We start from the raw sequence: 17,466 nt of genomic DNA, 5'->3' as shown, positions 1-17,466 counted from the left end.
TTTGGGACTCCAGAAGAAGTGCCTTATTTAAATATCATTTTAGAGGCGCCATTATAATAAATATGTTATACATATCATTTCACTTCGTTTAAAGATTTTACTTTTCACAATCGTTGCGAATAAATGTCGATAAAAAAAATAAATTCCGCGATTTTATACAGAAAAATTAAAAATAACTTAGGTTTATCGGTTAATCAAGGATATTGATTTCCCTTCAATATAAAACTTTCCTTCGATAGATATGTACGAAATTACCCAAGATAAAATTTTTGAAATAAATTAACCCTTTAAAGGGTCATTTTTTTCTAGTCATATTATGTTAAAATATTTTTAGGCTTGAAATTAGAATAAGAAAAGGGATTCATTTAGCTTATTAGATAAATTTAATTTGATTAATCAATTAATTTCGTTAATTAATAATTAAGTGTCAAACAAAGACACATCATTTTGTGTGAGATAAAGAACTGAAGCATCTAAGTTTCTGTCTTTCTAAAAAAATTTGTCAGAACTTATGCCAACCTACATAATTTCATACAAAGATTGATAAATTTGGTGGAAGCATACTTCCCATGACCTTAGAAAGGGTTAATAGAATATATTACCTTTGATAGAAATTTTTGGTTGCAAAATGTAAATACATCTACTCTCCATTTAATTAGTATAAACGATTTTTTTTTTATAAATGACATCTGGGTTTAAGTGTAGTTCTTGTATTTTAATTATGCTATTTTAAGACTATTAGATAATGATTAATTTTATATTCATTTGAATTACACCGAATAAACTCCATAACTTAATTTAAAACGTTTTAAGAAAATTACCTTCTAATGTAGCGTATTATAAACGACAAAATGTTATTGATATAAGAAATGTGTAAATGTTTTAACATTTTAAATAGTTATGAAATAACGACTAATGCTGGTTCACATTTATTTTTTATTTAAAGTAGTCTAACACCTTTTCAATTCATCGTATCTGTCATCTCGTCTTTTGTTGAATTACTTTTAACTGAAATTATAATACATGTATTATTCTTATCATTTTACTGTTTCTTTTATCTTGCCGCTTTCGATGATTTGGTAAAGTATAAAAGAATATTTTCCTTACTTATTTTTTAATGTTTGCTTTATAAAATTCTATCAGCAAAAGTTTAATATTCATAGGTTTTAATAGAATGGGATTGCCTGTGTATATGAAATTGGTACATTTGTTACCTTTCCGGTTACCATCAAAATAACCTTGAACTGGAAGAAAATACCTGAAAATATTGCGAAACTAAAAAATGCGCTATCATTATTTATATGAGAAAAAAAAAAAAAAGATCTGCATCTACTCTTACATCTACTTTCAGTACACTGTAATAAGTTTATGTTTTGGTAGTTTTGGTATTTTATCATCTGGACGGTGTTTATAATTTCATATGTTTTTTTTTATTATCTTTAAATTGGGAAACAAGATATTTCGAGTAACATTTCCTTTCTTGAAAGTTTGTTTCGATGTTAAATTAATTTTCCAATAAAATGTTTTATATTAAGAAAAGAAAGAAAAAAAAAAACCTGAAACCAGTATAAAAATGCTTGTTCTTCTTTTTCATCCGTTAATGGATATGAACCATAAGTTTGAGTAGATCTACGACGATTTCAATGAATTTAATCTATCTAGCATGTTGGAATTTGGAGTTGTTATGTTCCACACACACAAGGGTGGCTTAGGCATAATCAACGTGGAACTGCAGCATCTCAACTTTTTTTTGAATGTATAAAAATATAATCAACTATTCTTTTTTCTTTTGCTGGCGTCCTTGCATAGGGATAGCGCATCTTCCCCGTGATCTGGGCGTCCCGGGTTCGAATCCCGGTTCGGGCATGGTTGTTCTTCATCTGTGTTCTATCTGTGAGGTTTGTGAATATGCCCCCCCCCCCCTGTAAAAAGGGGTTGTGCAAGCGAATGTGTGAGTTTCATCCTCATATGAGCTAGAAGACAGACTTCTGCCCTCGGGTGCTCAGGGGTCTTTATCCTCAGAAGCTACTGCACCCCCTTTCCGTGGTAACGCGGACACGACATCATGATCATCAACTATTCTTTTAATCTTGCATACAAATCTAAATTTATCAACAGTCTGGCATTATTCTTTTTATAATTTTGAACTTTAAGAAATGGTAAACCTTTCTTGTTAGCGAGGAAGAAGAATTTTTAATCAGTTCTACGATTCCAAACTGTGCCAATTTCTACTCATATTCTTTATACTTCAATATTCTTCATTACTCATGCGCAATAACAAAAGTTAGTCATTCCACTCCCCCTTCATTCGGGTGTTATGAGGGATAAGGGTGTAGTTCTTCGATAAATAAATATAATATACAATAATCTACTATTTTTAATTGGAAATAAATACGTAAGTAACATATAATTAAGTGTATTTGTTTAAATCCTATACTTTCATGAGTTTTTTCCCCTCAGTCACAGTTGAGTAAATCTTTATAAATGAGAATAAGTAATCGAAAACATTTATTTTGAAGTTTTCTTTTTAATTAAATCAACTTAAAAAATTGATTGCTTAGTTATAATTTATTTGCTAATTTTATCTGCACTGGGTAATTTTTTTTGTTCTTGCTTAAATTATCCAACTTTATCTTTCAAAAGGCAAAATCTAATTTGTGCCTAAAGGCCTGAATATATAATGCATGAATGCATATAATGTAAAAACATGAATATAATATATATTATTTTCGCCCCCCCCGCATCGTTACAGTGGACGAATCGCCCTTATATAAAACACACAAGCAGACAGATATGTTCCAAAAAACAAATTTTTCGAACTAAGAAATGTGTTTTAAATGTAAAATTTTATACAAAGTATCGAAAATGAAGTATTTTAATGATTAAAATAATTTCTTTTAAGTATATTTCATTTGTGAGAGAAAAAAAATTTAAAGAAAACTTTTCAAGAGACGTAGCAATGTAACTCTTACGTTAGTAAGGGATTTTGAAAAGTAATTTCAAGAAACGTTGCTTAATAGTTACGTTTCCATTAATGTTCGTAATGAGTATTGAAATAGTTTTGTTGTAACTTCCGTATCGAACAATTTTTGTAGAGGATATTGCAAGAGCGGTAAAGCCGCTTACGATGAGCATTTACGGAAGAAGCTACTTATCTTCACAAAAAGTTACAAATATTTCGTTTTTTCTTATTGTTTATTGAAATGTAAAGTGATTTTTACAGGTTGTTTTAAAATTTATATTTGTGGTTTCGGTTCTATGTTCGCAAAAATTAAAACTTATACACTTTCATTTAAAACAATACGTTCCATGTTTGGAAGATCGAATTTTTTATCAGTTTTTCACTTACTTTGAATTTTCATACACATTTAATATAGCATTATCGATAATAATAAAATCGAAAGTATAATGTAATACTTTCGATGCTATATAGCATTATCAGTCCTAAAATTATAACTATTCTTCCTTTGACGATATCTCTGGCAGTTTCTCAGAAGACCATCGTATTAGTGAAAATTTTAGCTATAATTTCTTCGCCAAAGTCCGCCAAATATTACGTCCTAAATGATTTGTATTATTCAGTATTATAATTGTATTATTCAGAAAGTTTGCATCTATTATCTTTTGCCGATTTCGGCTGTAGAACATAGATTTTGAATGTCTCTTGTCGAATTTTGTGATTATTTCGGAGGTACAAATGGTATTTTGCTTTATCTTAATTGTTTGAGGCTCTATTTTTTTGTAATAAGGAAAGAATATAACTAACTAATGTTTAATTTTTTTTGGTTATTTAATTTGTATTTAATCTTCAGATTCTTTGAAAAATATTGTTCTACTTGTTATGTACTGTCATCCTTCTAGTTTTGGTGGGTTCTGCTCTGGTTGTAAAATTTTGACTTTATTTTCGAGGTGTTAATAATTTAATTTCATATTTTAACAAAGAACCGGTATATTTATGAATACGACGATGTTAAATTGCATTTCTTGAAGGTCAAGCTTCTTTATGTCAGTTTGGAGTAGAAGTTTGTGGACTGCTATCTGTTTAGGCATCATCTGTTTATGAAGTAGATTTCTAACCTTTCATGTGGATTTAAAATGGTACATTTATACGATGTAGCTGTTAACCATCAATTTTTTCTCTAAAAGTTTGTTGATCCCTTTCTTTTATATTTATTTGTAACTTTAGATATAATAGTGTACTGTCTAATTTTTGCTACTATCGAACAATTATTTGTTTTTAATTTTTAAACTCAGTATATGTATAGAAAAACGCCAATAGCACATTTTTGCACATGTTTGAAGCATTCTTATAGCGTTTTTATATAAATCGTCTGTGCTTTTGGACTTAAAGTGAGCATTAATTTTTCAAAATTAATAATAAATTAAATATTTTCCTCGAAATATTCGATATTGTTTTATTTCGTTTTGTAAAAAAAAATTTAAAAAAATGGATATATAACTTCAAAAATAAAAATATAATAATGTCTCGATTTCCCTACAATATCAAAATTAAAATTTAACCTTTGTCTTTACTACTCAACTGGAAAGAATGTAGTAAATATTTCCAACAAGGAAATAAAGGCATGCATTGCTGATACATAAATTCAGGTATTCGAACAAAAGCGGCGGAATGAAAACGATTGTTTTATTATTTTATCGTGTGTCTTTCTACTTTCAATACAAACGAAACATTTTCGTGATGTCAAATATTGACACAAACTCGCACATAAAAAAGATTTTCTTTGAAAAGAAAAAGAAGAAAAGTTTTTTTTATATTTATATTGAAAAGCCACGATCTATTTTTCGTTTCCTGGTTTTAATGAAATTCTGTGGGTTTGTATGCTTATATCAAATTTTTAAATACTGTTTTTTCAACATCTAACTAATTTTAACTTTCTTGTGAACAAATTGTACAGAGAGAAAGTATTGTAACTATCAGAATATTCAGTCTCGAGTGTTTGACCTTTTCCATTCTGAGAAATTTCGATTTCCGAGAGTTCCATGTTTCAGACTACACTAATTCCGGAGAAAAAAAAAAAAAAAAAAATGGAAATTATGTCTTTTTGTCTATTAACACGACAATTCAAAAACGCTTTGAACAAGATATATGTTATTTGGTTTGTGAATTGCTCACCAAATTTCTAGATTTTTGTCATATTTTTAAGGAAATTTATTCACAGAAAATCATGTCTTCTGTCTGTCTGAAAGCAAGTGAGCGCGATAATTACAAAATACAAATAGCTAGATAGATGAATTTTGTACACAGTTTTAGCATCTAAAGTGTATATCTGTATCGAATTTTGCACTGAATTCTTCTGCAGATTGTTTGTCTGTACATTTGCATGCTAGTAAATGCAAGAACTCGAAAATACAATGACTTAAATAAATGAAATTTTCTATGTGATCTTGCGACTACAATTGTGGTTCTTTGTTAAATTTCGGATTCAATTGGTCAAGTAAAATACATTCAAAAGACATTATTATTATTTTTTCTTTCCTTCTACAGGTTTACTATTTTCAAGTGCGTGGCTCTAAAAATAAAGTTATGAGCACTCGCGGCAGTTACGATCTTGCTCAACGTCCACAATTTTTGTGCAAGAAGGAGGGGGTTGACATTTTTATTAGAAAGTATGTGAAAAATTTTCAGGGGGGACACTTTTGCTAGCTGTTTATTATGTATTATTTATTTATCTCATCTTAAATTGAATATATGTTGGCCATTCATTGCATGAAAATTCTGCCTAGATTCAAAGATTCGCTATGTCTTACAAGTATCTTATGTTCATTAAATAAAATTCATTCTCTCATGATGTATATCAAACACGCCACACGAACTTAAAATTGATATAAACTGCGGACGTGTCATTTCAAGTGGTTCATTTCCCACTATATCTATTAAGGATTCATGAAGATAGGGAAGTGTGATATCCTCTATTTTTCGAAGGATCTCTTAAGTAACACCTGAAAGAGACGATTGATATTCTATATAGAAAAGAAGATATTTATAGTATACTTTCAAGAGAAACTGGGTCACATTTACGTTTCGATTGAATAAACCAGCTATAATTTTTTTATTAAGTTTTGAACAAGGTTGATAAAAAAGTTCAGCCGCAAGATACGTACACTGATTCTACCGATTTTTATTCCTCAATCTTTCCATGTCATAATCCAAATAAATAACTAATAGGCTTTTGCATTTGTTGCTTATAAAATTATATGACAGCATAGTTCAGGCAGTTGATATGAGTATTTACATTTTTTATGTAATTATGACTTCGCATGAGTTTCTCAAGTACAGAGCATCATCAAGTATTCGATATTAATTTGAACATATCACTTTTATTGTTCTATCGTTTTTTTTTTTTTTTGGAAGTTGAGTTAAAAATTGGATTATTCCATCGGATAATATTATACAAAAATCTGAAAACGCATGAATAGCAAAATTGTACGTTCATTGTACAAGATTGTAGCAAAACGCTTTTTGCTATGCTTCACTAGTTTTTCAATGCTTATTTTCTAAACGAATTACAAGGTATTTGTTGTCACTGATTTCATGTTATCGAGGCATAATCTAAATACATCTATAAATTGTTTTATGTGCAGTGTTTTGTTTAGAGTAAAATTGTTTTTACCTTTTGTTGACTTAATTTACATTCTTGTCCTTCAGCTAAAATTGGCGAATGAATTCGCTCCCGCTTAGCTGGAGAGAACACAAGTTCTTTAAAGATAATTGTTTTTAAAAGATATGAACTTAACAAACACCAGGTTTCTTTTAAACTTATTAAGAGTTTCATTTACTAGAATAAATTCACATTTTTTCGAAAATAATAATTTACGTTGAGACACAAAAATACTGTAAGTATGTATTACCAAATCTTACTGCTAAATAACGTATTTTTGGGAACTGCATAAGTGAATTATTTATATAGTTTCTACATTTTTTCCCTCTATTGTGTTTTATATTTAAAATAATTGGGCATAAACTAACTTGAAAGCAATATTTTGTGATATAGCAGCTTTTGCTCCTCTGCAGAAATTGCATTTATTATTACATGCTAAACGTGTTGATTTTTACAACGTACGATTTACAGAAAAAATATCAACCTAAAATTATTTTCATTTGGATAAAAGCGAAAGAAAAAACATGTTTGGAATTAATATCTGAAAAAAAAAAACGATTTTTAAAAATCATAACTTTAATATTGGCAACTTGAAAAAAAGATTTGATGCAACTGTGAAATTGAGAGCATTGTTATTAATTGCCCTTAAAATTAGTTTCGAAAAACTCATTAAGATTTTTAAAATGTACGGAATGAAAGAAAAATATACAGAAAAACTATTTATTGCATATATTTTAAAATGGCGTGTCAATGGGTTTTGTGGGAAAATATGTTCCAAAGCTGTTGAGGAAAAATTTTAAAGCTGTAAAATTGTTACATACTATGCATAACAACTTTCTCATAACGGAATTCGCAATATATATGTACAGTCTAAAAATTATCATATTAAAGAAAATCTAATTCTAAATTTTTCTTAAATTAATTAAGACTTTACAAATTATAATATGCTATTAAAAACTGCAGTTTGATTTTGAACAGCAAGTTATATGAATTAAGAGAAAGTGTTTAATAGCGAATCTGATATGTATAAAATATTAGATGATACTGGAAAAATTATATTATTTATACTAATAATAAAATTTGCGTTGGAAATTAAATAGATTTTAATTTTTAACTTTTCTGGCCCACACAATTTTTTTTGTCACTTTCTTGCATAAAATTTTAATCTATTTTTAGTCACTATTTGCTGTGCCTTCATTTGAGTTTCTTCAACCATTATGCCATATAACTCTCCTCGCATAGTTGGGGAAAAATTCACTTTTCAACTTCTAACAGAAGACTTAATTATAACCCCGTTTTAATTTCGATTTTTGCGTTCTATGACGTAGTTCTATGTCTTTATGTTGCGTGTATGTGTACACGAATACTTACTTAAAAGGTGCTTTTTTCAATAAACTTGCCACGATTATTGGACCTTAAGTGATTTTTTAGGTCAAGTGATTTCACGAGGCCAACTATCGCGCACAATAGGTGTCTTCCTCTGTTGTCCCGGTATTGTCCTAATGTGATCAAATGAGATAACATTGGTCCATCGGGGTCACGTGATTTGCCTGAGATGTGCGTAGTCTACTATTGCGATCTATTGAAGGCCATGTGTGAACGCCGCATTAGAACTTGCTTTAGTAAGTGATTCGATAAAAGTATTCATATCTGAATCATTTATCGGGGCCGCGGTGGCCTGGTGGTAAGGTCTCGGCTTTGGGACCGGAGGGTTTCAGGTTCGTGACCCGATTCCACCGAAGAACCGTCGTGTAAGGGGGTCAGTTGCACGTTAAATCCGTCATGACCAAACGTTCTCCCACTGGTGTGGTGTGGTGTGGAGAGGGGGGTGCCAGCTCAGTTGCCGTCCTCGTCATTTGACAGCGGTTCAAAATTACGAGGTCCGTCCCAAAATAGCCCTAGTGTTGCTTCAAACGGGGCGTTAATATAACCAAACTAAACCAAACCTGAATCATTTATCAACACTATTTAATTTAAATGTTCAAATAAATTGAATTATTTTTTTGTTACTTCTTTTTTAACTCCTTAACTGTAGTGCATTCTTTTTTTTTTATTTTCTGATTAAATGATACTAATATACTGATGTTGACTTTCTGACATGATGATCATGATACTTTTGTTGACTTTTTAATTAAGAATTCAAAGAATATTAGGTATTTGTGGATTATGCATTATTTTTGTACTGAATATTTAATTTCTAGTTCTAAAGTTTAATAAACGATAATTCGTTGTCCGTTGTCACACAGCCACATCGATTGAAGAATTAAACACGAATTTTTACAGAAACATTGACCATCAAACTTTATGGAATAATTTGGCGCTATTGCTTGAAATATGATAGTTAACTCTCTGTGAGCAGCATATAAGCAATAATTATATACTTCCTATATCTTAGCTTTACAACTTCAGTGCGTTTGCCTCTTATATCTTTGAATTGCATTATGCCCTTATAGCGTTGCGAATAATTAATTCGTTTCATTAAATATTTATATATGTGAAACTTAAGTGTAAAAGTTGCGTCTAAAAAGAATTGTGGAAAATTTTGGCAATTAGAGGCTTAATCATATTTCTTTAAAATATAACAAGCATCTTAAGAGAGAGCTTTCTCTTCTTCCGAATAAAAAAAATGTTTATAATAATTTAATTCTTAAAAATTCTTTTGTTATATAATTTTTAGCTTTATAATAGAGATGTCGAAAAATCGAATTACAGATTCAGATTTTTATATACAAATATTTCCGATTCTTTTTAGAATTCATGTAAACAAAGAATACTATAAATTTGAAAAGAATAATCAAAACAATACTGTTTATATGATTGATATCTCTGTTGATATGACAAACTCACTGTCGAATTATTTTTCCTTTTTTATTTTTAATTTTTGGAGAATTCCTAAAGTGAATAATTTTCTATTAAATTCTAGACGTTCGAGTCACTTTTATGTATGGTTTAGTTACTTATAGACCAAGAATTCCATCATTATATTATATTGATACGAGATATTTATAATCGGAATTTATTGCTGTAAAATATTTTTAGAATAAGATATTCAGATTGCAGTTTTTGCTTTTGTTAAACTTTTCTGAAACCTGAATACGGCGAAAAGAATATTATATCTTTTCGAGCTTTAAATCATTTTTTATTGCTTTACACAGAATGTTCTAATTTCAACTAAAGGAATTTGGTCTTTCAAAAGACTGTTTTTAATATTTAATTTCTCAAATGTTATGTATACTGTTAAATATCGAGAAACGTTCTTTAGTTTGTGATTATTATGACAATCACAACTTAAATTAGTGGATCATTGTAAATAATAATAAAACGAGACTACTAATGTTTGACTACTAATCTCTCTAAATTTTAAATGCTAGACATGTGTACCAAATTTTATTCATCTAACTTTCTTCATTTTCTAGTTATCGTATTAACGTATATTCGGAAAGTCAGACATTTCCCCTAATGTATTTCGTTCACAATTTACAAATTTATTGTAGAGACTGCATACCAGATTTCAGTTTAAGTCAAAGCATTTTAGAGTTATCGTGTTCACAGACAGACAAGCAATGTTTTCGAACTTAATGAGAGGGCCGCGGTGGCCTGGTGGTAAGGTTTCAGTTCGTGAGCCGTAGGGTTTCAGGTTCGAGACCCGATTCCACCGAGGAACTATCGTGTAAGGGGGTCTGTTGCATGTTAAATCCGTCAGGGCCAAACGTCCTTCCGCTGGTGTGGTGTGGAGATAGGGTGCCACCTCAGGTGTCGTCCTCGTTATCTGACCGTGGTTCAGAATTACGAGGTCCGTCCCAAAATAGCCCTAGTGTTGCTTTAAAACGGGATGTTAATATAACTAAACTAAAAACTCCGAAACGTACAGAAACGTAAAAAAAAAGCTTGCATATCCGATAATGAAATTTTATATGCGCCTTTAATACATTCATTCATAATACCCAGGAGAACAGCACAACTTTTTGATCTTTAGACCATTAATTGTCCGTTTAGGAAAATCACTATAGTAAAAGCGATTTTGGTATGAAAATTCTACAAATTTAGTTCTTAAGAGTTCCAAAATGTTTAATCGAATCTTTTTTATATATATGCATCGAAGTTTAAACATGAGTAGACAATATTTCTGAGTGTTATTAGTAACTTAGATTAATTTTTTTGTAGTGTCTTTCATTTTTGAAGAAAACTAAATCGCTAATATTTCTAATTTTTATGTCTTGAAAAAACAAAAAGAAAAGTCCTGAAGCAGTATGTTCATTTTATGTCACTTTTTGCATAACCTTCTCGTGTATTAAGTCCTTATAAGACGCGATATGAATGAAATGTTTTATATATATACATATATTTGTTTTAAACGCTGATGGCGTGGTTTCTCTTTGAAGGTCACCTGTCTTGGGTGATAAAACTAAACTACTTTGGGACATTCCACTCTTTATCTTTTCCAAAGATAAAGCTTAATACTTGTCTAGTGTATTACCACACTCTGTTTACTGTTACACTTAGAAATTATTTTGCATTATTCGGCTAGATGTAGCTGTTGATTTCAAAAACTTTAGAGATAAAAATTTGACGATTTGATCCAGGATCAGTGGTGGATTTAAATATTTTGCGGCCTTAGGAACTATACATTATGAGATTTTCCTTTTAATAACTGGTCATTTTAGTTTTTCATTTTAATAAATTTAATCAAAATGTTAATGATTTATTTAAGACGAATTTCTCATTTTAATTATTTTGTGAAAACATGTTCTCTATGTATTTATTGTGTATTTTAGCAAAAATGGTAAAACTAAAAAAAAAAATCCCTGACTAATTATTAACAATTTTCTCATAAATAAAAATCGTTTAATTATTGTAAATTAGAATATAAAGAAATAATAAATCTTCAAACAAATATAATAAAGAAAATTATTATTTCACAAGTCAGTTCCATCTAGTGAAATGTAAAATTACACATAGTTTAATGAATACTTGATATTTTTATATATTATAAATAAGTAACTTTTCATTCCTTTAGATTTTAATATAAAGTTCGTTTAATTTATTTATTAATAATTTTAATGATTAAATGCAAATACACACAGTAATCCTGATATTTTATAATTCATAGCATCGGTATTTTTCTATAGGTTATTTATTTAGCTACAAATAATATTATTTAATCGACTTCCTTACAGCCCTACGCAACTACATGCCTGGATCGGAAATCCATTACTGTCCTGTATACTACAAAATACTCGAATTTTTCTGCCCAATATCATTATTTCAAAGTACACATACATTTATATTCGGTGTTTATTGGTTTATTACTATTTATCGCTTTTTGTACTATTTTCTTTAGTTAGAGCTAGCTTCTTTAACTAAGATAAGATTATGGTCTAGAAGTTGGCCTCGTCCTTTGCATTTAATTCGTATTTACAAAGCCCCACCGAATTATCTCATGTAGCTTCAAATCGGGATTTAGTCGAACCAGACGTCTTGGATTAGGCAGGACAATCTTAAGTTTAGAGAAAGTGCTTCGAATTTCTCACAGCTTTGAACCGAACTTCCTTTATTTTCTTTATAAGTAAATAATCCATTTTAGAAAGAATATTTGCAAGATTAATTTTTTAAAGAAGAGTTAGAATAGTTAATTATAAATGAAAATAAAAATTTTTAAAAACAAAAGAAATAAAATAAAAGGAATTAATATTATTTAATTAAATAAAATTTATATTATTTTATTAAATAAAAGAAAATAAATAAAAAATTTCCTCTCCTACAATATTTTTTCGTAGTTACTCTGTATTACATATTGTATTGTATTGTAATTGAGTTAAAATTCATTTTAGAAATTGTAAAGATTTAAGATGCTTCAGATCTTCCTAAATCAGAAAATAATATTTTGGGAATTATGTCTGTCCATCCGCTTGTCTATGTATGAAAGTTCATGTAGTTAGCCTATTGAGATATGACACCCTGTTTTTACAATAAAATTTTAAAAAAATAGATAAAATCTAACAACGAATAAAAGTGTTTTTCTCACATTTGATTACGGGCTAGAAGCATTTATAAATAGCATATTTATTAATGCTATTTTAGCATTCTTATTGTCGTTCATGTACAATGAAAATTTTATATAATTTTTAAATATTGCATATATTTATCCGAGTATAAAAATCCGTATTCATGAAAAAAACGACATATATTTTCATTGCATTTATTCGAATATTCATTTCTGAAAATATTAAAACACATTTATTTCTATTTACGTTATTATGTTTCAATTAGAAGTAAGTAAGAAATATAGTAAGAAATATAGTAATATAGTTAGAAAATATAGTAAGAAAAAACCTCGATAACCAAACTAGAAATTTAAAAAAAAATATTTTAATTTTATAATTGCGTAGAAATAGATTACGTAGTATAAAAATTACCATTAAAAATTCAAAATAACAAACCAAAAGAAGAAAAAAAACTACAGCATCAAATCAACTGCAAAAAGAGTAATTTTCGATATTTTCTCAGAAGTTTTTATTTATTTATTAGACAGATTTAGTTTCAGAGAAGGAATCATTTTAGAAAACTTATTTTAAATGTCACACATTTTTTTGTGTGTGTCTTCCAAATTTGTGAAAACAATTTTCCACGCTTTGTCAAAATATCGCCAGATAGATCATTTACACCTGTTATATGGATGCATTTATGCTCGGTCAGTAACATCTGTTCCATGCGACACCATTATTCTGTATTTGAACTTTTCAGAATGTTCGAAACGATTGCTATTTCTTCAGCTACTGTCGGTAACAGCTTTAAAAAATAATTTTATTTCCTCTAAGCCTACTTAAATCCATATAACATGTAAAGCAAGATGCTCAATATTAACGTATTTCTTGAAACAGCTGTTTTTCAAAAACCTACCGATGAGTTTCTGCAAATGCTTTGGATAACAATGGAATTCTGTATAGCATTTTAATTGTATGAATTAAAATAATAATTCTTCAGAAGCGCTATTTTTTTATTGATACTTTCAAAGAATTAATTAATTAATTAATGGACTAAACACGTGATATTACGGTATTCATATTCCTTTCATTGGATTTTGTTTTAATTATATTTTTTGTGTTCTTATTAATGCATTTGATTTTGTAATGAATAAAAAAAATAATCATGGTTTTGTCATTTTACTTAAATGTAGAAAATATTTTTTAAATCAAAGTTCTTTTTTCAAAACAAAATGGTAAAAGTGTTAAGAGTATCATAGAGAAGATATTTATTTCAATAAAATTTATGTATTTTTAATTTTAATGAGTATTTAGACACTTTCCTTCGTATAATATTCGATTTGGTTTATTTTTCCGGTATTGTTTCCAGCGCTCGAGCTTTTACAATTCTGCTTTCTTATGTGTATTTTCTTTTAAAAAATTATGTTCTGCTTATTCTTATAATGACAAAAACGTGTTTTCTTCTTTTTTTATTTTCATTATTGAAATATTTTGTCTAATATATTCCATAATTCATTATTATAAACATAACTGAATTTTGTAATCATTTCTCAAATTTAACACCAGTCGGTGTCTCTTATTTTGAATCAAAACTAGTTAAATATAATTAAAAATAATTGACTAACTGGCAATAAAGTTCTGAAAACATTAAAATGTTATATTGTTATCTGGGAAACATAATTGTACTTAATTTCAGACCTCTAGTACATTGGGAAGTGATTGATAAATTAATTACAAATCTCCATTATTACCCGCATAAAAGAAATCAAGTAAAACAAAAAAGTGTGCAAACATTAAATAGTAAATTGTACAATAAATAATTTTAACAAGTCGCATGCTCTTAGTTTAATAGCGAAATAAAACATTGCTGCTATATTTAAAAAGAAAAACGAATAAAAGTTGATTTACATTTTTCATAGCAGTGTATAATTTTCACAATAATTTTAAGGATTACAAAATCAGTTCATATGCAGTATTAATTATAATAATCACGCACAACAAGAATATTTTGGAAATCTTAATATTATTTAACACAGCTGAAAAGGTTAAGAAATTTTATAACGTGCGACCTGTATACCTTGGAGGTTTGTTTCAAAAATCAGCTGCGTCGCTTCTTTTATAATATTATCTAATCTGCAACAAATACGAAAACGTGTATTTCTATTCTAAAAACGTAGCTTCGTGTCAAGGATACGGAAGCAAATTTCGTAATCGTATTTAATTTCATCACGGAAAAACACCTTGTTATTACATTAATTTATTCTTAAAATTCTGCGTAATCTTTGCTTTTGTATTTATTCGTCTGCTTTAAACTTTTCATGATGAATTTTATTTAAATAAAATGGTTACATGCAGTTAAATTTAACACTGTAATTATCCATTTAATCCTTCTTAAATATATTTTAATTAATGCAAGCATATAACTTTTTGAATATTAAAAATTAGCATTTATTATTGTTTATGGACTTAGAGTTTTCTGATTTTTTTACTTTATCGTATACAAAGAAAAGATATTGTATTTGCCAATGAAATGAATCTCCAGATATTGGCAAATTTTTAAGACCTCTTTTGAGACCGAAAAACACGTTTGAGGAATTCTGTTTTTCTCTCCGTGAGCAAAATAACTTAAAACGAAAGAAATTTAGTATGTAGTATTAATATCTAATCAGATGATATGTTTAAAATTTTCGACGAAATCTATCAATGGAAGTCTATTTGACCGTCTTTTCGTGTATCAATTCATTAACTTATAAACGCTAGCTGAATGAAATCTATAACACAGTTTTACTTACACAGAATTATAGAAATGTGACAGATTTTGAGTCCACTCTGTCTGCTAGTTAACTGTCTGTCTATTGTCTATCCGTTTTCATATGATAAAACCAAACACAACAAGTAAGATGACATTTGATTTGTGGTCTTACATAACTGTATGAAATTTTGGGCCCAATTCGGCTAAAGATATTGGCGTAAATTGCATCTACAAACGCAGTTACTAAACCAAAGAAAATTATTGTTGGAAGATATATTTAAAAATATTCTGATTTCTTAGTAATGATTTAAGGATCTGTGTTGTAATAAATTTATTTTTGAAAAGGTTATCTTTTTTGAATTTTGAAACGATGCAAAAATAGTTTTTGTGCAATTCTCCCAAGTTGTTTGATTTTGATAAATTTCCAATTAAAATTTAATTATAATTTTTAAAATCCTTTTCTTAACGAACGCCTTCTATCCAAAAAATAAGTATAAATCGAATTTTATAATTCTAGATCTAAAAGTCTGCCCCGCAGAGAATTTTTAACTCTTTTTACATCAAACAAATTGCGATTTACATATAACATGCCAGCCTATAACAATATTATGTATGATGTTCGGATTAAAGATTTCAATTTTTAAAAAAATTTCTCTAATGATTTTTTTTTTTGATATCTCGTATTTTAGGAATTTTAATAAATATTCTCTATATTCCGATATAAATGACATAGTATCCACTATTTTTATGAGTACTTGTTATTTCTCTAGAGTGATTTGAATAATCGATATATAATGATTTCTTAAAAAAAAACATTTTTAAAATTTTGCAAGCATAAATTGAATTAAAAACGTTGACCAATAAGCAAATAATGCCAAACGACAATTAAATGTTTAGAATTACTGGCTTTCTAACCTAGATTGAATGATACAATTTCTTTTTTAAATATTCACTGAGACTCTTCAGCTGTTCTTTAATTTTTAGAAAATGAGATCACATGTGAATGAGCCTGAAACAGCTAAATAAACAGAGAGATATTTTTAACAACAAAAACCAAACTATCATTTATGCGAAAAGGCATCATAAAATGATGTTGAATGATGCTACTTCCTGTATTAAATATTCTTGCATTTATTTTAATTTCATTCTATTAATTTCTGAAACGTTTGTATGTATAAAAAATTTTATGAGACATTTCTTTATTTATCAGCAAATGAATAGAGAAAAATCAAAAGTAAACAAACAAATGTGGAAGATTGTTAAAAAGATATCATTGACTATTAAGATTGTGTTATATGTTTCTTTATTCTGTGAACTTTTTATATTAACTTTAAACAGATGCTCTTAGCATACTTTTTTTCTGATATTATCTAAAAATACGGTCAGTTTATGTTTGGTCATAATATCATGACGAATATAACTGCGTATGTTATCCATTTTTTCAGTGTATTGCATTCTAGACTATGCTGTGATGCCACATTCATTTTTCTTTCGTACAATCTCTAACGAATTCTGGAATTAATATAGAAAGAATCATTCTTCGCAACAAACAATTTTATATTTATATATATATATTTTTTATATATTTTTCTCAAATAAGCATAATTTCACTCGATTAAAAAATAAAAATTAGATATTCGAAAATATAAAAATGTTTCAAATTTTAGCCCTTTCTTCATGATAAAATCATTTATTTATTGATATTTACCTATTGTTCCATGATGATATCAAATGTAACTAGCGAATAAACAGCAACGACAAAAAAACTGTTTCGGAAGAAATCGGCATTTTACATGAAGAAGTATTCTTTCTAGTTCATCTTCGCTCTTTTTCAAATAAATAAACTCTAAAAAAAATCAATATAGTATTTGAAATTCGTTCAACAAATAGTACATATACTGCTTTCAACTGCATAAGAATGAACATAAACAAGCATTACTGCATAAACAAAAACACAAACAAGCTTTACTGCATAAACAAAACACAAATAAGCTTTACAGCATAAACAAAAACACAAAACGAGCATTACCTCATAATCAAGAACATAAACATAGCGTTATTCTATATATACAAGAACATAAACAAATATTGCGCATACGAAGCATTATTT

The 17,466-nt window shown here is 28.2% G+C and overlaps 1 protein-coding gene across 4 annotated transcripts in view; it reads left to right on the top strand.

The window, feature by feature from the left end:
* The window catches only part of LOC129954847 (solute carrier family 15 member 2-like), a 93,789-nt gene that overhangs the window by 45,315 nt on the left and 31,008 nt on the right, over positions 1–17,466 (top strand). The gene's annotated exons all lie outside the window — the stretch shown is intronic.

Source organism: Argiope bruennichi, chromosome 2 (assembly GCF_947563725.1).
Source record: "Argiope bruennichi chromosome 2, qqArgBrue1.1, whole genome shotgun sequence".
NCBI lineage: Eukaryota > Metazoa > Arthropoda > Arachnida > Araneae > Araneidae > Argiope > Argiope bruennichi.
Note: the sequence above shows the minus strand (reverse complement) of the source record. Positions and strands in the feature narration are given on the sequence as shown.